At 37.8% G+C, this 24,025-nt stretch overlaps 1 long non-coding RNA gene across 1 annotated transcript; it reads right to left on the reverse strand.

Annotated features, from left to right (window-relative positions):
• On the reverse strand, positions 1–24,025 carry LOC104269871. The gene is made up of 4 exons (XR_717866.1): positions 23,864–24,025; positions 22,268–22,378; positions 7,528–7,669; positions 1–165 (listed from the first exon to the last, which is right to left on the reverse strand). It is a non-coding gene; the product is annotated as an uncharacterized LOC104269871 (long non-coding RNA).

Genomic DNA, 24,025 nt, shown 5'->3' on the forward strand with positions numbered 1-24,025 from the left:
ACCTCTCTGAGTCCACAGCTGAGAGAAGAGGTAACTGGGGGGAAGGATGGAGAGGACTACCCTGTACGTTATGTCCTGGGGAGGAGTGGCTGCTAGGGTGGGACAAGGACACTGCCCCAGTTGCTGTTCCACTTCGAGTTGTCTGTGTGCTGGGGAACGTGGCCACTGAAAGCAAAAGGAGAGAAATAACCCTCATCAGACAGATGATAGCATTGAAAACTGACCAAACACGAATGGGTAACAGCTCCCCTAAAATTGTTCTGCCAGTTCTTATCAACTGGTTTTTCTGAAGTGTTGTTTTCTGTCTGAAGGGGAGGAAAAAAAAAAACCATGAAAAAATGCTAATCTTTAGTGCTCTTGAATGACACTTTCATAAAATCAGGCATGCCTTATCTGTATTCCTTGTCTCAGGAATTTGCCTGAATAAGGCTGCAAATCTTCTATAACTTTCTAGTGCAGAATAGGTGTCAAATACTTCCTAAGATGTATTTTTTTAGAGCTAGTGAAGGAAAGCACAGTTTGGTAAAGAGTGACATACTTTCCACATTTTCCCCTCAGCTGTAAAACCCCCAAATTTCTTGACGAGGTCAAGTGAAACTCAAATATTGCTATTATTGTCCCCAGAGCCCCCAGTAATGCATACGAAAAATTTTAAACTGCTGTTAACTGTTTCATAATTTTATATGAGGTTGCTTTTGTATACATTCCAAATAAGGAAAGGTTCTGGATGATTAAACAAAAAGCAATACAGGGCTGCCTCCAAATGTCCTAATGAGTTGACCCCAAATCCTGCAACTTCATTTTCAGAAGTTTCTTAAATTAGGCAGTCAGAAGGTAAGGCACTGATTACCAGTCCCTCTGAAAATCCAGCTACTCAATTATTTTTACTCACATCTGTGTCAGGTAGTTTATGTCGATGTTGAATGGCAGCCAAATATTTGCTCTTAACTATTTTGTGAATCCTGAGATTAAATTATATAGACTGTCTATAACATGAAAATGACCTCCCTCTGTTTGGTTGTTGTATCTTCCAGATTCTTTACAAAAAAGCATTTTTTAGGCCTAGTTCACAGAAGAAACCTCTACCTACAAAACTTATGTTAGCGAATATGTTGGAGATAATGATTCAAATTTGTTGATAAAATCTTAGTTCCTCAAAGGCCACTGACATTGGTAAAAGATCTTTCTAGGCTAAAATACCTGCATGGATGCTGCAGTCCTAGTAGAACACTTCTTTACAAGTAACCCCACCATAGATCCATCATCGAGAAATTTATTTTACAGGTCACAACACTGAATGTTGCTACCCATGATCAGAAGGGTGAAAAGTCCATCTCAACTCCCAAGTCCTCAGTCTATTTCTGGAAAGTCTCTGCTCATCACAAGCCAGCTTTTGTGACACACTAGATACTCATCACACTAAGGAAAAGTTACGGAAAGGCTCACAAGTTTATGCTGCAGCCTCATTAAAGAGCAATCCTGGACATCTTTTTGCTCTGGACATCTTTCTCTGGTGGAGATGACAGACAGTGCAAGATAACAGACAGGAAATGGTTTTGTGAATAAAACCATCAAATACAGATGCTGCAGAGGCAATGCTGAAGTCTAAGGGAACCTGGCATGAACCACACTGGCGAGCAAAGCTGGAGGAGTGGAGGCTGCCCTACCACATGGCCAGGAAACCAACAGAAACACCTGCAGCTGCCCTCTGCACGAGCCTCTACTGCCTGCTAATTCTTACACGGACCAGAGCCTTTTAATCAGAATCCAAGTGACAATACACACCTCATAGTAGAAAACATCCCAAACCTTAAGAGAGGTACAGAGGATCTAGATCCCATGGGGAGATATGACATCACTTAAGGCATCAGAATGACTTACTAAGAAAGGGCTGAGGAAGAACCCACCCCTTAAGACAAAGGAAGGTAGCTTCTACTGTTTTATTGCTTTGCTCACACACCCCAAAAATCACTCTCTCCACACTAGTCTCTTGGAGTAGCATCAAGATAAATGAAGAGGGGAAAATAAAGGAATAATCTTTTGAATTTCATATGCTTACCTGCAACATGGAAGAAAATACTGAAAAGAATATCAAATGCACATTCTGGCAGAATAAGCAGAGACAATATTTAAGAAATCAGAACACTGCAAAGGAACACCCTGATTATCTAAATAAAATCAAAGACTATTTAACTATTTAATTTTTTCCTGGTAAAAATAGGGTAACTTGCATTTTTCCATGGGAAAAACATCAAAACATGTAAGAAAACACAATGATTTAATTTCCAATACTGTGATATTTGAGTTTCAAATAATTTTCAAAGGTCTGGTTGATCAAGAATAAAAGGGCTGGACTGCAACTGGGTTTCCAGCATAAGGTGGCAAGAGCTGCTCTTCCCCGTCATAGCTATTCTCTGTCAAAACCATTACAAGGCTAGTATTTTCTGATTTGTGCTTGCACATTTCTTGCTGGCCTAGGTTGCAGTGGCAGCACAGGTTCCCATAGTGCTGCCCAAGACCTGGTGACTCTGTTCCTGGGAAAAGGTCATCTGAAGCCAAGCATGGGCAGCCATATGTCCTTTCTCTGAACTAGAGCAACCTAAAGAGCATTGCAATATTCACTATCATAGCAGTATCTGCTACTGTAGGATTTTTGGCTAGGTTTCCTAGCAATTTCTCTGTACATCCCACCATCTACTAAGACTCTTCTCCCTTACTCCACAGCTCATAAAATAAGAGAAGAAAATAAAGCAGGTCACTGAAGGATCACCTACTGAGTCAGAATAAAAAGTATGAGAGGTAGTTTATAGGTAATTATAGGCCTCTGATAAAAATGGTACAATGGCAGTTGCTAAAAGCCTCCCAACTGCTACCCAAGATATCCTCAAAGCAGCCTATAATATAAGTATGATGTGTGGCTTTAATTTTTGAACATTCTTTGATCTATTATCTGAATTGGACATGATAAATATTTTCTAGTCTTGTTCCCGGATACTTGCAATGATGGGCAGCTGGACTGATCATCAGTTGAAAAAGCTGGACATCCTGGAAACTTCTGTAGTCCCTGAGATTAAGAAATAATTAAAACCTGGACATAATAAATTGGGTTCTGGACTGGGATTTAAAGTGACGAAGCATGTTCAGAGGACAACGAAGCTGGTGAAGTGTCTCAAGAATGAGTCTTATTAGACAGTCTGAGGGCACTGAGGTGGTTGAGCCTGGAGAAAAGGAGGCTGAGGGGAGATCTCACTGTCTACAGCTGCCTGACAGGAGGTTGTAGTGAGGGAGAGTCTGTTTCTTCGCCCAAGTAACAAGCGATGCGACAAGAGTAAGTGGCCTCAAGCTGCACCAGGAGAGGTTTAGACTGAATATTAACCAAATGTCTTCACCAAAAGTGTTGTCAAGCACTGGCACAGGCTGCCCATGGAGGTGGTTGAGTCACTGTCCCTAGAGGTATTTAAAAGATGCGTAGATGTGGTGCTTAGGGACCTGGTTTAGTGGTGGACCTGGCATTGCTAGGTTAACGGTTGGACTTGACGATCTTAAATGTCTTTTCCAGCTTAAATGATTCTATAATTCTAGGATTAAGCTGTCGCAAAAAGGAAATTACAAACTTGGAAGTGAAACTGCTGAATAAAAGGACAAGTCTGAAGGGAAATAAACTATCCTCCTTAAAAGAGGTAAGATAATATTAACACCTTTCAGACCCCTGTAATGTGTGTATGGTCCTACCTGGAAATAAATCACATTTAGCAGGAGTTCTGGATATGTATGCCATACTTAAATTCAGCCAACAAAGTGACCACTGAGATCCTCTTAATTGTTGGATACCCTACAACCACCTCCTCTTTTGCATCCATTCCCTATACATTAAATAGAACTTAACATTTCACACTGCAATGGCCATTCATACCTGAGTTCTTCTTGTTCATTCTTTCTTTCTTTCTCTCAGTAATGAGCCACTTCCTAGGGCTGTCAGCTTTAAAAAACTGAATGATTTTTTCTCTAATATCTCCCACATTGCCCATGGTGACTAACGGTTATGGAGCTCACTCACCAGGCAATTGCTTTAATAAAACTCTTTCATTTTTCCTGCAAGAGTCCTCTACCCTCTATCTGCCTGTTTCCTCTGCCTCCTGCCTTAACATTATCTTAGATACAAGCTCCTTTTTCGTATTATGTGTGTAGAGCACCTAGCTCAGTACTGTTTCACTGGGAAAAAAAAAAAAACCACGTAAGGAAAAGTGTCACTTTAGTAAAGCACATCTTAAGTCATAGGCATAAAAGTAGTTAGGTTAAAGTTTCACAGTACTGGAGCATAAGACACTACTTAAAATAAATAGAGAACTGATAAAACTTCTGCAAATTTCCTGATACAATTTTTCATTTCCAACTTGCAAAAAAAATCATGTACTCAACTAGCTTCTTAGTAATATCATCTGCTCGCTCTGCAGCAGAGTAGGGTGTGATATTCAGTAACTATAAGTGAATGACACATTCTGGTTTACTTTTAAATATGAAATTGCCATATTTTAAGTTGTAAAAGTAGGTTTTCTGTGCATTGCATTATTTATCATTTTTTCAGCCTTAGGGATTATAGACTGCACTATACAAAATAAGTTGGTACAATTTCATAGTAGAAAAAATAACATTCATATGTTCTTATTATGAATTAATTGCTCATATCTTTATTCTATGAAGAGAAAAAAACACAAAGCCTCTGTATTTTTTTAAAATAAAACCTAGACGCTACCAGAAATTTTCCTCTTCAGTAGAAACAAGACTTTGAATTTGTTTTACAAAATGTTGCTATGCTTAGCCCTACAAGAGTATGCATGCTTGCTTAACTTACAGTTAACTTACAGTTAACTTGCAGTTGCCTCAGTGTATTAATAAGATTATACTGTTTGTATTTCTTTCACAGAGTGACAAAGGCCAGAAAAAAAAATTGAAGTCTTAAAGTAATAGATACATAATACTGTTTTATTTAATTTAAATTAATCAGTTTGCAGATGCTGTCTTTTGACAGTATAAAGAAATGGTGATCATTACAGGCACTGTACTTTGGTGTATGGAAATGGACTAGCACTTAAATGTCGATTTTTGCCATCTCTTCCTTATGTCTAATAGTTTGCTTTCAAACATTTACTCTGTAGATCTCTGAGGAAAGGAGAAAACCTATCTGCTTTAAATGTGCAGAAACTGCAAGAAAAGTAACCTTCAAGTGAGAAAAGTTTGATTTAGCAGCATTGGAAGAGTGGAAATCCGCTTCTGTTTCTACTTTAAAAGTAGCACTGATACTTTTCAGATAATATCCTGCCTCTGACATTTTCTTGTAAAAGTTAAATATTTTGTTTTTCAGAGAAGTGTCCAAGTTGTTCTTTATATTTAGAAAATGGCATATATTTTAGAAAATGTTGTTTTCAGATAAGTTTGAACAGTAGCTTTTCCAAAGCAGGGCACTTAAGCTGTCGCATGTTTTGCTTTTCTCTCCTTGGGGCACGAGTAATTTTCATGTTGCCATTTCAACAAAATAATTCCCTCTCTGCTGAAGTTATCTCACTTATTCACTTAGTATATTATTTTGCAGCAGCCTTGATGAGTAGTTAATGAAACAATTCATTTGAGCTGGATTGGGCAGTTGTCCAAATGAAGTGACATGGATTAATCTATACCTGACATACTACCCTCAGTTAACTGAAGTGAAACAACACCAGCAAATAAAACTACAAGAAATTTGCCAATTTACACATGTAAGGGAAAGCAGTTTATTAGTTACCATGAAATTAACGCTGATAAAAGCATGCGATTAACACTATAAAAATTACCACATAATAGGAAGCAGTGCCAAGTAAGAAAAAACTCCGAATATCAAAGAATGTCCATAGTTAGTAGTGCTGTAAACCCCAGGTATAGAAATACAACCAGGTATTGAATACAACCACAAAAAGTAATGTCACAGTCTCAGAAGCTCTCTATGGGCCAGCCATCAGGGCTGCAGATAATTGCCAGCTAAGGGCTGGCTGGAGGCAACAGCTTTACAAGGCTTAGGATCCTGGCAAGTCATGGGGCAGCAGTTTGTTCAAGCTGCTGTCATCGTAGGTTTGGATTGACTCAGCAGCTGGAATCTGACACTTAATTAGAGTCTGCAAACTGGGCTGCTAAAAGAGCTGAGTGCTCAACAGATTCCAGTGGAAACCTGCTGTAAGAATGGCCTCAGTTTCTGAAAATGTGGCCTCAGCTCATCTGAGATTACACTGTCCCCACCTAGCTTCCACCCTACCTAGGGACTTGAAAAGTAAAAGGAAAAGCTGGGTGTTTTATTCTCTCTCTCAGTTTTGCACATTACACTGGGTAATGCTGGTAAATAATTTATAAACCTCAACATTCCCCACTATCCAACTCCCTCTCAAAATACTATATAAAGTAAGAAGCTATAACCAACACCATGTGCGTAGAGGTTCCCTGGCCAAAATTAGATTTTTAAAATCTGAAATTTCCTTTAGCTTTCAAATAACAGATACCATAATCAGCCTATACTCAAATTAACACATTTAAAAGTTAACAGCGTAGAAGTAATACCAACTACTTTATAAATTTCTTTATCAATTTCTTTATCAATTTACTTTATAAACTTCCTGATTTTTGTTGTATAAACCTACATTATCACCAACTAGTATGTTGCTCACAATACCTTTGACAAAACTGTATCATAGAACTGGCAGGTTTACAAGCCTCTCAGTAAAACAAAATCACTTACGGAAGTGGCCACTTCATATAATGTTACTTTTAGCACTGCATATAACATTCAGCCAAATTGTTCACTTCCTACATCTGGCTCTCAATTAAAAGTTGAACTGCTGGAAGACGTAATGCATTCTGCCTGAGAGTTAAAGACAGATGTCATTACAACTGCTAAAATACCGCATTATAAAATGTTAACATCCTGCCTGTCACTGTCATGAGCTCTGAGACCTATTATCACCCATAACTTATCAAATGCTTCAGATTTAGCTGAAATGTGAACAACTGTATGTTTAGCCAGGTTTGACAAAGTTATGTATTTTAATATGAAAATCTCAGCTACTTAACCAAAACAATAAAATAGGATTATCACATTTATAGCACAAATGTGTTTACTGGTATATTTATAGTCATAATATCAGAGTTTATAATTCACCATTTAAGTTCATTGACGTAGATCTACTGGAAAATCGGTATGTAATCCACGAATGAGGAAAAGGAGAAGTATTTATTTATTTTAAATGAAAATGAATTCAAGATGTCTACAAGGAACAGTGGACATGAATTGCTAGCAGAAGTCAAATGCCTATAGAGCTAAAATACTGCTCTTTGTTGCAGCAGGTGTTTTCTTGGATAAAATATAATTTGTCCTGCCTCCTCCAAACACATGTAAAAGTCTGTTGGAAAAGTATCTTTTTATATTACTTTGCAGATTCTGTCCTTCTCCCGAGATAGATACGTATCTCAGAGTATAGCAGGCTGTTTATCTGTCATTTTTTATACCTGAATAGATATCATGAACAGGCCCTGGTGAGTGTCCCAGAGTATTATCTGCAGCATCATGTGGTGACAGGGCTGGCTGGAGGGGCTGGATTGCAAGGCAGTCATTCAGGATGTCCTGGCCAAGCTCTGAGTTTGATCTCAACTGAAACACAAGAGATAAAAAAGGAGAAATTATTGTAACATGTACAAAAAAAAAAAAAAAGGGAAATAAATCACAACAATCCTTTAGACACTGAAAAAATGTAATGAAGAAATATTGAGAGGTTAGAGGAAGAAATGGAGGACAAGCAGAATTCTTCTCTTTTAAATCCTGGTTAATGTCCTTCAACTATACCAGGCATTTTTTGAATCCAAGAAAGAAAACTCTTCCAGATGCTGAAGAGTGTAATCAGGCCAAGGGCTACTTATACAGATCAGACCTTGAACAGATGGACTTAGATGTGTTCTCTTGTTATACACTGAAAAAGAGAGAACAGTGTGCTGATTCATGGATAATGGAGATTTATCAAATGTCTGACATGTCTTGTATCAGCAGAGGGATCTTATAAAAAATACAAATATTTTCCTGCTAGTTTAGTGCCCTAAACTGGCTCATGGAAGGATCAGATAAGCAAAGGTGCTCCTGACTTTAGAAACAAAGGACTGAGAGTGATCAGCCAGGAGTGGTGCAATTCAGGATGGTGAAGATGGAAGTAATAACACTTTATATTTACCAAAGTTGCCTCAAGACCACACTGTTGAAGTGATTAGGATTGCATTTGTTTCACATCATGGCTGAAGTGATCTGACTGCTCTGTCATTGCCACTAATCCCGGGCATGGCTACTTGCCTGGTACCATCAACAGCAAGTCTGTTTATCTGACTGATCCAGCAGAAAATTTACTCTGCAAACAATTAGGAAGCAAATTCATATGAAGAATTTTGCACGAAACTGGATGAACAGTCTCAGCCTGAGGCTACAATAAAATACAATACAATAAAAAAATACAAATGAAAAATATCCCAGAACCAAAACAAGGAAAAGGCAGAAAGCCTTCCGCAGCACCCTGACACAAGGGTGTCCTAGCTGTAATGCATAACTGCACCCTGAGGTTTCTGGCAGATGCTGGTTTCTGCTGCTGCGGGCTGCTGGATCTGATGCCTGTCCCAACGCCTTGCCTGGTATTACTGTTACCTATATTCCAAAAATTTGCCTGTTCCTTACAGCCATCTCAGCTCACAGGCTGGTGTATTCATTTAAAAGCATGAAAAAGGAGAGTCTGTGCTTATATGCATGTAAGCCACTGCAGTGGCTGAGATGCAGATAAATATACTGTCCCATCACCCATCCTGGCAGCATGATGGACAGAAACCTGATCTAGTGCAGTAGAACTTGCTGCACCAAGGCATCAAGAGTCCCCGGAAGCAAATCTCACAGGTGCAACTGAGGCTTCTCCTCTCCGTTTGGTGCCATGAAAAGCAAGTAGGTAACAGTGATCAGAAGATAACCTGCACCTCTGACAAACTGCTAAAGGAAGGAAGAGTAATGACAAGACAAATTTCTCTCGGTCCTATACTCAGAAGTGAAGAAAAAGGAGTAATAGGGAATGATTCTGAATGCAACTGTAGAAAGACTCATTCCTGCATCACAAGATGCTGGTCATCATTCAAATGACTTGGGATGATATGCATTAGTATAAAACCACTACAACACAGTAGAGAACTGGTGTTACACATTGTAAGCACCTGAGGTAGAGTGAAAATAGTAAGAGACATTACACAGCCTATGATACCTATGCATAGACTGTGCATGCTGTAGATTACCCCTTCTCTTAAAAAATTAGTGAGTCACTATTGAACTTGAAAGCACACTGCCTTTGTGAGATATATTTGTTATTCTAGAACTTGTTATTCTAGAATTGTACAGGGTGGGGAGAAAGGGAGAAAAAGGAGAAAGAAAGGGAGAAATACCCCGCCAGATGACCATATTTAACATCTGATGTAAATACCAGTGGTTTTTTTCCATTGTAGCATGCATCATTGCCTGCTATTATCCACTAATTATTCTGTTTTTACTGCTATCACTGGTAACATGGCATTTTTATGAAATTAGGCACATGTTGAATTAAATGCCAGATATATTCTGATTCAAATTCTTATCAATTACATTATTAATGAGCATTATGCAACTTTAAATCTCTATGGAATCTAATATGAAAATAAATATGAAAAAATATGACTTCTATTAAAAAAATCAGGATTCTATCACATGGAATGCAAATCTACAGAGGCTCCCTCTGTAAAGTTTTTTTGCTTGTGTAGTTCTATTTTTGTGAGTAAGAAACTGATCCATCCTCTATGACTAAAGAGCACTCATATGGATGAAAGAGTGAGCAGAACAAGGAAATAAGAGCTAAGTATTTACATATTAATTACAAGTATTAAATAATAGCAACAGGCTATTTTACTCATTTTTCTATTTTGCACTGCACAGGAGGGGTTTTTTGTATTTGCAAACCCTTTCATACTGAGAACAAATCTATCAAGCAACCTATGCTGAATAAATTTACTGGCTTGCCCATTAGTCAATGCCTACAAAACCAAACAAATCCCAGAAAACCAAAAACAGTGAAACAAATGCAGGAAGACAACTGTGATGTGACTTCTGGAGGTAGTTCTTAATCCATGCATGGGTTATTATTGATTCATACTTAGGACCACAAGGGATAGAAATGTAGATCTTACAAACTTACATACACAAACACGTATTGTATAATACACAAGTTCAGAGTGACAATATATGTATTAACATATATATAATGAAATATTCAGTAAGAGATGGATATTACACCGCGTTGTGTAACAGCAGACACACACTGATAATTCAGATTGCCACTACAATTACTAACACAGGCCTTCTGTAAACCCTCGCCAGCGAGCAGGTATGTACACGAGTTGCCCTTTAAGAGCCATTACTGTTGCACCACTGGAAAGACACTCTGGGCAAAAAAAATGCTCTGTCTCAGTCAAATATATTTTGCATATTTTATAGAAGACTTCTAACAAAACATTTTAACTGAAACCAATATTTTGCATTTTGTCAAGAGAAGGGAAATCTGAGTTATAATTTTCTTTAGTATCTGAAGAAATACAGAATAGATGATGAAAAGCCAGATGATCTTAAAAAGCAGCAAATAAACTAAACTGCATCCATAAAATTTGGTTTAAAAAGCTATAAAGGAGAAATAATAACTGACCAGACCTAAGTGCTGCAGTATGTTTCTCGCTTTGCTCTAATGACAATACATTACTTTTCCAGCTAAGACCGTAGACTTATCAATCAGCTGTAACAGACAGTTGACACTCATTTTGATTTCTGCATAAAACACATCCCAGCATAAATCTCCCCTCATGCTGGCTGCAGCACCTTGCTTCCTGCGTGATCACCTTGCTTCCCAGCTAAGCACCAGTACAACCACTTCAGGACTCAGAGCTTGCGAACCTATTTTTGGGAACTATAAGGTTAGAAAGTTACCTTGCTGAATTATGAAATAAGTAACTGACAATTTTGCCGTGCTAAGCACAGACATTTTCTGCGTGCTGTAATGTACTCTAAATTCATGGCTGACCAAGTTGCAAGTTAATAATCAACTGCTCAGCTCAATTGTAACTTCCCTGTATGAAATATTTCCTCCAAATATCAGACTTTCAATTTTAGTAGCTCAGCTGTATGGTAGACTTGTGAAGTTTTGCATTTTCAAATGTGAGACATTCCCATTATCATAATGTAGCAGTCTTTTCTAATACACAAACCAAATGATTTACAATTGTTTTACTTCTATGACAGACAACTAACGTTCATTAGTTTTCAGAAAACGGATGGAAATTCTACTCTTGTACATTTTACATACAATTAAATAATTACCAACAATTAAATGACACAAGCAGAAGTAACTAGAATGTAGTAAGATTCTACATTTTTCACTTTCATTATATTTGAGTCCAAGAGCAGAGACATGCTGTTGATGTGATGCATGACATCATTCCAGAGAAAATGTCTTCTTAAAAGAAAGGATCATCTGTTTCATGTTTACGTAAACTATGCGTGTTTTATAAGAGATCTGCATGTTTTTGTAAAACCTGGATACTTTTTTCAGCATTATTCCTGTTCAGCAGAAATCAGACACGAACAATGAAAACCTAAGAAATGTGTTTTTATGAATACACTTAGCCAGAAGAGAAGTAGTTTAGGATTTCTCAAGCACTATTACCTTCCAAGTCATATAAAATATGATCCCAGTAACTTCAAAACCTGCTTAGCTGTACTCAGATTAACCTCTAGTAATTCTTCATCAAAGACTTCTCCAGCCATTCAAACATTCCAGTTATGTAATCAAGTCACAGCATTTTAAATCTTGCTTTCATGAAATCAGGATTAATGGACAGTGGTTGTATGCTGTACATCTATCAGAGTATTTCCATATGTAAGGCAGACGTTTTACATTTTTATATCTGTATATGCCATGTCCAAACCCAGGAAAAAATCCCCCCAGAACTAAGTACTGTTATGTTTCATTGAGAGGAATTATTTTACACCAACTGTAATAGTTTTATAAATGTGTTATAGCTTTCATTATAAAGCTAAGAAGGAATTTCTGTTATTTACATAGACTGCATATTAAGCGTGCAAAGCGCTATTTGTCAAGTGGAGAATAAACTGGTAGTCTTCTACCTATTTTTATTATTCATAAGCTAAGATGGCATTGGGAGAGGGAAACATGATCTGCCCACTGTACTAATTTTTCTGAAGGAGTAGCCAGAATTTAATATTGCTTATGCAGTTAAATTATGTCCTGTTAGCACCATGACATTGACAGCATACAGATGTGACCACTGGAAAATTACAAGTTCAGTATGAAGCGATGCTATGTGACAGTGTTTACTTATATAGTAGGTTTGCTTGCCAGATCACCCCTTCACTTATGCAGATGAGCTTGAAGGTCCAGTTCTTTCTTGCACAGTACTGAACTTTTTTGACAACAGACTATAGAAGTTTACTCTTGCTAAAAGTTTACTCTGGCTAAGTGTCTTAATTCTTGCCCCTGAAGGCTACAGATGCTTTGGGGCAAAGAAACAATCAAGACAGAAGGAATTTCTCAGTAATCTTTGTCTCCAGTGAGTCACCTGGAGAGGATTTTTAGACCCACAGCATTCATTATTCTGCTAACCATCTATCACATCTTTCAGATACATGTGCCTGTTATTTTCACCTACTCTTACATTCTGCTTCAATTAAATGTTGGGCGGGGAAAACAAATAAAAATCAAGTTAAACTAGCCTATCTGCATAGTAGGAACGTTAGATTCTATACAAGAAACAGATACTTTGGCTCCACTCTGCTTTTACTATAAACATTTGAGATGAAATATCGAAAAGGCTTCCATCTTTGTCACCGACTGTAAAACAGACAAACATACCAAAAACATTTTTGCACTAAAAATCCAAAGGACCTGTAACCTATATGACCAACTTGTTTGGCAAATTTCGAAAAATCAAGATTTTTTTTCAAAAACCAAGAAGATTTTCTGATTTTGAAGCAATACTAGAGGAAAACACCTTTACATTAAGACTGATGACACTGAAAAGAATTCTACCTTTATTATATATAGAACAGATAGTTTCTTCTGACAGGTGTTATTCCAATAAGAGGAACAGTTTGGGTTATTTCCTTATTAAAACTATATAGAACACCATTTTAAGGGGAAAAAAAACCACAGCTGGGACAGATCTGAAAGGAAACTTTGAATAAAAAAATCAGACTGGGAATATTACTTCAAAGAAGGAATTTATAGTTTGAGCAATTCATATTTTAAGTGGCCATTTTCTGAAATAAACTAAAAAGCTTGTAAGTCATAGTTTTGTTGGAAACAGGTTACTATTTTGCTCTACATAGTTGAAACTAATGTTACATAGTTGAAACTAAAGTGTTTTACGATGGAAGGCTCCTAATGATACTTCTTGTTTTGACACCCACTTTCTTGGGGAAGTCCACATTTTCACAAATTTTGCTATTTTTCTTTCTCACTTCAGTCACAGAACTGGAAAGCATCCATACAGATGCATGTGTGTGAATGGACACACACACTTACTACCTCTCTCCTCGCCCTATAGCAGATTGTATCAAATCTGAAAACATGCAACTCCTCTATAAAAATGCTACCTAGATTCTACCTCCAACCCTTCCTATTTCATTCTTTATTTCTCACAGTTCTAGGAGGCTTCTACTTGTTTTTTGCATAATCTAGGACATGAGTTGGAAAAAGAAGGAAAAAAAATCACTTTCGTGCCAGATTGATTTGGATATGCAGCTAGTATATGATATTGCTACACATTAGCTGTTCCAAGTAAATACGATCTGACAAAGAAACCATTTATACTGAAGAAAGATTTGCTTTTCCCTTCTGAAAATACATCTGTTAGGCAAATTTTCACTTCATAGGTGGAAAAAATGTGGAAAATAAACACTCTTCTACCTGGTGCTTCATTTATCACAAACATACTTTTTACTGTCAGAGACTACCAAAAATCACCAAGAAAATCTGTAGATAATATCAGCAATTGCTAGGATACAGAAACAACAGATTTTCAAATTTCACTTTTTTTTTTTTTAATAACACTGGCTTTCATTTTAACATTTGATTTTGTGTTAATCTCCACTGGAACTTAAGTTCATTCAAGCACCAGTTCCTATGAGGAAATACTCATCTGTTCACAGTAATATCTTGATTAGAGCCTAAAACTAGAAGTGAAAAATCTTTGGCAAATTTACTAGTAAGATATCCAGATTATTAGCTTTCAGGCACACGAATTTTACTCTTGCAAAAATTCCTTAGGATATCCCAGTAGTTTCATCCACTAACTGGGAGCTGTCTGTTTAGCATGGTTCTGGACTAGATGATGACGTGATGTGCTGGCTGGGCTGGCACTGCTAACTTTCAGAGTTCCTATAGTGTCATGTTTATCGTGGAGCATTTCTGTTTCAGATTACTGAGTTGGGTTTTTTTTTGTTTTTAAAGTCCTAATTCATTTTACAGGACAGTCTCACAAAACTGTTTAGCAGATAGGACAGAGCTCTGCAGCATGGGGAGGAAACATGTGAGCAGATGAAGGCCCTTCTCATGTGGAGACTGCCAGTGAAGCCAGTACATCATTTCTTTAGGACTAGTACTGAAGACCTCCAAATCAGTGCCTGCTGATGCACGCCAGCTGCCAATATCCATCCCCAGCAGTGTGAAATCTGCATGCCAACGACAAACACAGATGAGGTCCCAGCCTGGAACAGTGACACTCAATGAGGACAGGGTTAAAGACTTAAAGAGTGTTTCAGGTGCTGCCATGGCAGTTAACCACAATCTCTTAGGCATCCTTTACACAGCTTCAATTTTGCTTGCTCAGATACTGGTGGTGCTTAAGTAGCATCATGGACAGCATAGCACAGACTGAAGTGTGAATGGGTAATAAGAACCATAGAATCATGTAGGTTGAAAAAGATGCCTAAGATCATCAAGACCAATTGCAAACTAAATGCTGCCAAGTTCACCACTAAACCATGTCACTAAGTGCAGCGTCTGTACATCTCTAAATTACCTCCATGGATGGTGACTCAACCTTTCCCCAGGCAGCCTGTGCCAACGCTCGACAACACTTTTCTGAAGACTTATTTCCTAATACCCATTCCAAACGTCCCTGGCGCAACTTGAGGCCACTTCCTCTCTTCCTATTGCTTGCTGATTGGGAGAAGAGACTGAAACCCACCTCACCCACTGAGTGGTAGAAGGCGATTGATTAGCCAAGGAGGACCTGCCTTTCATAAACCCATGCTCACTGGGGCTGATCTTCTGGTTGTCCTGTACAGGCTCTGTGATGGCACTCAGGATGATCTGGTCCATATGCTTTCCTGGCAGTGAGGTCAGACTGACAGGCCTGTAGTTCCCCAGATCCTGCTTTTGGTCCTTCTTGTAAATGGGAGTCATATTTGCTAACCTGGTTACTGCTCTCTCAAGCCCACCTTCATGCACATGCCCTGGCAAAGAAGTGACGACACACAGACTGAGAAAATGATATTGTCTGATACAAAAATGAACCCAAACAACAAAAAATGCTGTTTAGAGAGTTTTGAGACAATCTGGATTTTTTTCTTTGGCATGTGTGTGAATGTAATGAGGGTGACAGCACTTACCCCTTCTGGTGCACTTTCCAACACACCATGCTGCTAAACCTCACAGGGGTACAAGCTCAGGGCAGAAACCAAGTAGAGGGAGGAATCATGATGTGAAATAGCAGATGTGAACCAACAATCTCCTAGTTATAGCAACTGCTACAGCACCATGAAAACCACAGCAGGGTTTCAGTGTTTCTTCTTCCCTTGAGAGCTCTAGGGCACCACTGGCAAAGCACATCTGCCATGACGTAGCTTCCTCGTGAGGCATGCCATCCCACCACAGCACACATCGCTGCCACTGCAGCAGCTGAGGGAGGTGGTCAGCCATGGCCAGTCCTTCATCATTTTCAGGGCCTGTTTTCCTGTTTCCCACTGACCACACTCAAAAGAACCAGTCATTCGTAGTCTCAAAAGTTTTCCAACAAATTGTATGATTAAATTCCTTAAACACTGCTGCCCATTCCTAATCCCTTTCTGCCAACATCCCTTTCAGGAAAAATTGCTGCACACCATGGTGCCGGTTTGATATTTAATTTTGAAAACAGGAAGTAAAGGGATTAAAGTTGGGGATTAAAACACTTACTCTTTACTGCATTTTTTTCTGCAGAATAGTTTCTTAGTTGCCATGGGCACTGCTCAGTGACCCTTAGCCCGTGATTGCACATCTTTTTACATTAATGACATCTTTTAAATGAACTCTATAGAGAACAAAGGAGGGAAAATATCCTTGTGTTCAACTGCTCCAAAGCAAGAAAACAGATTTGCTTCCCTTTCAATCCATTCTCTCACTTTTGCAGTTTAACAGTGAAATCTGAACTAGAAGTTTGAATAAGTGCAAGTGAAACCTGAAAGATGTGTAAGCAAATTGGGCTTATATTGTAGGATCCGGCTGTTTGCTCCTCACAAGACAGAGAAGTTTCTCCAGATTAATACAGTCACATAATGGACAATGTCACTGGTAACTAGTGCCTGAATAACCTGCTGAAATACCAATGATGTAATGGTCTAACTCTCCTTGGCTTCCTCTTTACTCACCAAGTAAATATTCCAAGTTAGAAAAAAATTAAAAAGGAATGAACTTATTTCCTGTAAAAATCATTAAGCATTGTGTTCACAAACAGTCTTGTAAAAAGCAAGAGCTCTGTATCATTTTGCTGAGGGAAAAAAGTATTTGCTGACACAAAATACAAAATAAAAAGCTAGAGCAACTCTCAAAACTTAATAGAAAACTCCACTTTAATCTGTAACGAAAACACTTTTATGTCTTATTTCCAGACAAATACTGTTCAACAGGGGGAGATACTGTGTCTCTAAGCACCTGGGTTTTTTTCCTCATTCCTCTTAAAGTTTTCATTGTAAGATGGCCAGATTTATATACATTACATATAAAAGAGCTCTGAGAGAGAAGAGGTGAACTGTTAGAAAAGGGATATAAAATGACAAGGCTTCAGAAGGATTCAGTTACTGAGATCTGCCTCTAAAAGTGCAGATTTTATATCCCCTTTTTGCTATTATGAGGGCTGCACAATGGCAGAAGAGCAGGATCATTACTAGCTATGCAAGGTGACTTCTGTAAAGTCCCCTCCATTCAGATGGGAACCCCGGTCAAGGTCAACACAGGCCACTCTGCAAGGCAATTCCAGGAATTGCTTTGGCCAGATGATCCATATCCTTATTTAATTACTTCCAACATGCCCCACACCTAGTGTGGACTGTTCTGCACTACTAGCCTCTAATAGGATTGGATACATGAGATGTCATACAGCCTGCCTCAACTCAGCAGTGCAGTGTAGCACCTTTTTTCTTTCTTATAATCAGGAAAAGTATTCTGAAAACTTGCAGCTCCTGCTAGCTGATTATTTTTTGAAAGAGCAATAAATGCAACATTGAAGAAAACATGCACAAAGAGTAGCAGGATTGGAGAGACCCTGATTATCCATCCTTTATATCTCCACAGCATAGTAACATCTGAAATATCTCCTTCCAACTAGAATCACTGAAACAAATCTTGGAAAACAGTGAATTATTTTTCATTGCATACTTGCATAAGATAACAATCTTATACTTGAACAAGGCTGAATCTTAGCCTGTACAACAAACAGACCTTCATGAAGAGCATAATGGTAGCATCCACCTTCTGTATAGGTTTCAAATTATTGGATATGTCACAGTGCAGGCTCTGGATTTTGTTAATGGTATGTTGTATAATTTAATTTTCATTAACTTAAATAAAAAGACTAATTAAAAGAGCTATGGATTCATATTTTCAAATACAGTATCACCAGTTCACAGACAAAAGAAATTTGCTGTTTTCAAAAACACAAAGTGTAGAAAGTGAGCTTACTTGTGTCACTATTTTTACTAGTCAGAGACTGCACAAGATGACTTAGGGAAAAAAATTACTCAGTTCTGTTGAAGATATCAAAGCAAAGCTCTCAACTGTAGCCTTCCTTAGTAAAAGCTGTTCTACATATAAGAACTATAGGATCTAATATGCATAATTATTCACTCTCACTTCATGTAGACAATATTTCTAACTTTAACAGCTGCATGTAATATTATAGGCTGCCAAATTTCAGAGTCTGTCCATAGTCGGAACAAAAAGTGTCAACACAGAGTGTTTACAGGTTTTATGAAGTCAGAAAGTAGCGTTACTGTTTTGCAAGAATAAATACTATGAAGATTAGCAGAAGTAAATATCTACCTCACTCACTCTACCATTTCTCTAACCTTTTTTTCTGATTCTTTGCACTTTCACAAAGCAAGACAAGAAACTACATTGTTTACACCAAGCATTTGGGAGAGTAAATGAAATAGCAATTTCAACCCGTAAGTTCTTCCTCCTTGCCCCTTCCTTCTAAAAATGCCGTGTGCTTACCACTGATTCTAGGAAACAATCCATCTACTGTGTTATAGCCCGTCTTCATATAGAAGATGCCAGTTCAGGAAGCGACTCATCTGGAAATAGGATTTCTCTTCTTTTTAGATTTTTGCAAAAAGAAAAAATCCCACTCATTTCTCTTTCTGGTCCTGGTCTGCCTTGAAAAATGCATGGAAGGTTGTAAAGCTGATGTGAAGGGAAAAAGAAAGCTAAATGCTTCACGAGACCCTAAATTAGCACAAGGTGCAAGCTAGACAAAGATTAACAGAAGTCCTGGGATTGGTCTTGCCATGGCATACACACACCGCAGCTGCCTACAGATGTTCAGTTTTGGTTGCATCTTCTACAGACCCAAAGCTACAAAGGTGAAAAACAGATTAAGAAAGGACACTGAAAAAGAAAAGTATTATAAAAATGGAATGAGAGAAGGAAAAAAGCAGGAGAATATGTAAATCAAGGTAGGCAGCATGAAGGCTATTTTAAAGTATCAATTTCAAAGCAGATGTTTCTTCCAGATCAGGCCCAAGATCCATCCAGACTTCCTTAAGCTATGTACACTAATATTCCTCACAAATCTCCAGTTTATTTTTTAACCCTGCTTCATTACCCATAGAAATACCCAGTTCCCTTTGAATTCCATATGGCTCTTAGCTTCTATTATCTATTGTAGTAACAAGCAACTTAGAAAAAAATTTTAAGTTTGTTGCCCTTTCAAAGTCTAAAGAAGGAGATGACTAAGAAGAGGACAAATTTTAAAAGTAATTGTAGTCCAGGGGCATGTTGTACATTAGCATTTCTCCCAGCATGACTTTATGCTCTCATTTTAGGTCATTCCCAAGGGAAGATGAAATCCAGACACAGTTAGAAATCTTTACTTTTAAAACAAGACAGGAAGCACTGCTTTTTATCCCACCAATATATTTGAAAAGTATGGACTGAATATTACGTTGCATAGAGTTTATACCAAAAATGCTTTGCTAGATATTTTCAGCATCTGTTCCCAGTATTTCATAGTATTTGTGTACATGCTGTCCTCCTATTTATGAAGAATTTTACAAATTACACAAAGATGATTAAAGCAGGTATGGCTTTCTTTAGTCTTCTGCTTTCCTTTGAAGAGCAAATGGAAGTCTATTATATTATCCAATAAACTGTTTGCATGAAGTGCATTTGTGCTGGGATCTTCTTGCTCGATGGGATTTTACCCCATTACCTGAGACATTCCTAGTTAAATGTGTTTGGTGGATGACTGGAGGCTGTGGGTTGTGAGGAGAAGGGGAACAGTGTATGCCTTACAAGACATGCAGAAAAGGCATTTTTGCCTTACATGGTAAGCCATAACATGTAACAAGTTGCTTAAAATAATTCAGAGAGAGAAATTTTTCTGTATCACGTTGCATAATCTGGTCCCATTTACAGGGCGAAGTAAAGGGTCACAGCTTTAAAGAAAGATCTAGAAAATCTGGGCTGAAGACTCAATGTAATGTTTAGCACAGCAAGTAGCTAATTCCGCTGTTGCAAATATACTTCATCCTGTTATTTTAAGTTTAAGCAACATCAGAGACCTATTTGCAGGTACAGTCTTGGAGAGCCAGCAACTTTAGACATCACAATGGTGTCACTTGGTGTGTAGTGGGAGGTTAAAAGGAGGATTAAAAGCAGTCAGGCATGGTATATTAAATGAATCCATGACTAACAAGGTGTGACAGCAAAGGTTTTCATTCTTTTCAACAGACTAGCTCCCTAAGGCTGGAAGTATTACTCTACTATGCCTTTATCACCTTGGAATTTTTATGGTTATTTCTGATGAATTCACATTTTTGTAAGGTCTTTTTTTGACATTAAGCCAATTTTCACTTTTAATTAAAGCCATAAATAACCTTAATTCTATATTAAAAGAGTTATTGTTTCTTACTTTTTATTATTATTACTGGCAGGAAATATTTCAAATACCAAAGCATGATGTTAGTTAGCAATTACAAGTTCTCAAGGGTCCAGTAACTATGCTGTACTTTGTAAACATTACACTTTGCAAAGTTTATCCATGCCTTAAGTAAGCGGCTTGATATGTGGCCATTTTTTTTTCTTTTCTTTTTGTGGAGGTTTGGCTTATTTCCTCTCCACATATCAATGTATCTCAGGTGATCAATAAAGCATGAAGAAAACCTTATCAAACAGGGAAGAAAAAATAAGCAATTTTAAGTACAGAATGTGCCCACAGAGAGTCAGGCAAGGAGTAAGAAGGGCCAAGTTTAAACTATTTGGCACAAAGAAGGAGTGAAAAATGAGCAAAATGAAAGGCAAGAAGGAAAATCCCCCACAAAACTGCAATCTGATAAAATGAGAGAGAGGCAGTAACACATTATGCCACTTTCAATGACAGTAACATCACAGTGCAATTTAATACCTGTATTCAGGTCCACTATGCCCATTTTAGCTGAGGCATCACAAACAAATTTCTCAGAATGCAATGACTTCATCGTTGTTGACTTTGCATGCTTGACAGTGTCTGGGTGGCAGAGCTGCCCTCCCGGGGTAGGCAGGATGGGACTCACAGGCCCCCTTCTGCAGTCCTGCCCATGGCAGTGTGCATGTGAGCAAGGGAGCCACAGCAATAGTTACTAAAGAAAATGAATGCTCAGTTAATTCATCTCTGATGCAGAAGCAGGCACTCCTAAGTTTAAAGGAAATTCCTCAAGAATAGTATGGGTCAGTTCCTCAGAGGCTGACAAGCAGACCTCTGCTGCCATGTCAAGAAAACATTGCATCAAAATGTCATCGAAAACTTCATCAAAATTAGCTTTTGGATTTGTATACTTCAGCTTTAAAGACTGTCACTTGGTGCTTCCAATACTGCACGAAGCATTTTTTTTGCTACTTTCAGTGAATGGCTGTGCATTTAATTTTAAGACTTATAAACTACAACTTGTTTTATATGGAGCTGACATCTCAAAGGTTCATCTATCCCTACACCAATTCTTACATGTTCCCGTTTTATCAGGACTAGTTTCTCTTACAATGAAGGCTTCGATTTTTATTCTCAATGATCTAAACAATCTAATGAAATAATATGAGATATAATGAAGAATGCTCAGAAAAAAGAATAAAAATCACTCCCTTAGGTGACAACTCAGATCTTCAAAGATATGCTTCCACATATGAACAACTGTTGACTCATGTACTTGACATCCACAGGGAGCAGGTGCTGTGAAATGTCTTGGTATTTAGAAGTGTCTGCCATGTGGAAACATAATTTAGATCTTAATTTCACATACTGTCCATCTGCCCTCAAAATCTCTCCTTCCATTTGAGATTGGCTATGTGAATCAGATTCTGTATTACTATGTATTTACCAAGCAGCAAAACTTTAAAACCAAAAATTTTTTTGTTTGAAAATTATTTTTGATTTGCCTCATTATATATGCTTAGGGAGTAATCATCGCATCACAAACTAAAAAGCATTAAAGCAGGCAGCCTCATTAAGTAAAAAATAAATTATCATCTATATAAGAACCATGTCTATTATTTCCCATTAACGGTTTTTCTAACCAACAGTCTGAAATCAGCACAGGAACTTGAAGATTCCTTGAGACATCTGATATTACAACACTGACTTCTCCACGTAAGCTTTACACCAGTCAACGTGGTAGAATATTTACCTTTTTCCTGACTTGTTGGTCTTTGGAAGAATGGGCTTTCACATGCTTTCTCAGGGAACTTGGATCTGTGTATCGTTTAGTACATCCTGGAATCTGACATGCATAAGGTTTCTAAGTCAAAAAGAAAAAGGATAAAGCAGCTGTTATATCATAGATTATTTTAACTCAAGAAAATCCCTTTTGAACCTTGTGATGCTGCAAACCACGTTACTACAGAACACAAATGCTGTGTGTTATTACAAGCAGAATGCTCCATAATTCATTAGAAAGGGAAAGGAGGAAAGTAAGGCTTATAAGGAAGACGAAAAAAAGTAAAGCTTTCATTATGGCACCTTCGTTACCTTTTTTTTTTCTAATCAGTACAATGAATATTGCCAGTTATACTCACAATTCTTCCACCCTCAGAGCAATCAGAAATTACATTCTTTAGTGAATCAGGTAAAGAAACTGCAGTAAAGGCCCAGATAGACTGTTTAGGATTACAGAAGAATCTGCCTCAGAAAAAGAGAACAAGAAAAAGTGTTAGTTTACTACATTACAATAAAAGCAAGCAAACACCAAGGAAAGAATTGAACACTGAAATTTCAAAAATAATACTCCCGAGCCCACACGTTTTAATGTGAAATACAAGACAAACTCCTTCTGTTCACATTTTCTAATAACGCGTCATTTTAGAAAGATACGTGTCCTGTAATGGTTTTCCAGTTTTCTTAAAACAATGACCAATAAATCTTACTCACCAAATAAATAGAAATCTCTACAAATATTTCCCTCTGCCTGTTCTAACCTGTCTGTCTTCCCTGAAGACTTGTAGGTCTACAAAACATAGTATTACATGAACATTAGGTCCAACTGCTGAAATTAGCTATTTTACATTTTAGCCATTTCTGTTTAACAAAGTATTTCTGAAAACACCTTGTACAAATGGTAACTTACTAGCTATGCTACTGACTACCTGTAATGGGTAATTTAAGTTCTGTGGCAGCCATGTAGTTCAAATGGCATGACTTCTGCCCTTTGGAATCTGCTTTTCTCTGATGAACCATATTTTGTTATGAAACAGAAGTTCTTAAATAAATCTCAGCTATGACTCAAATTCACAAGCAAAAATTTGTTAGTATGAAAATTCTGAGATTTACAAAATGATTCTTTCTCTCTTGACTTTCTGGTACATGCCCCAGCCTTAACGAAGTTTTTGTCAGAGAATAGCAGTTATGATTGTAGATAGCTTCTGCATCTTTGTATAATGACTTGAAGGTCCCTAAAGATCACCTAAGTGCGAGAAAGTTACTGCCTCTACCTGCAGCAAAGCTCAGGTAGCTGTCACCTGTTTATCAGCTATTATGTCCCATCTTCATCCACAGATTCATAGAATGAACTAGGTTGGAGAAGACCTTTGAGATCATTGAGTCCAACCACTGACCTAGCACTGCCATGCTTACATTACTGGGTTACTTCTCAAACACTAAAACAGCCTCATCAGATATTTCTTCCTCCTGTCTCTAAGGTTATGGGCTACCTGCTGACACCAAGCGGAAGGAAAGGAGCAGAAGATCTAATGTACTGTGGACTGCAATGAGACTTCTGCTTCCTTACAGTGTCCAAGTGTGTCCTCTGGTGCTTGGCACGGTCACTGGAGTTGCTGAATGCTTTCTGGCAGCCAGGATGCTGACAGAGGTACGGCTTTTCACCTGTATGGCTCCTTAGGTGAATCTTGAGATTTTCTAGTCTGGAAAAGGCTTTCTTGCAACCCTCAAA

Source organism: Apaloderma vittatum, unplaced genomic scaffold (genome assembly GCF_000703405.1).
Source record: "Apaloderma vittatum isolate BGI_N311 unplaced genomic scaffold, ASM70340v1 scaffold21749, whole genome shotgun sequence".
NCBI classification, from domain to species: Eukaryota; Metazoa; Chordata; class Aves; order Trogoniformes; family Trogonidae; genus Apaloderma; species Apaloderma vittatum.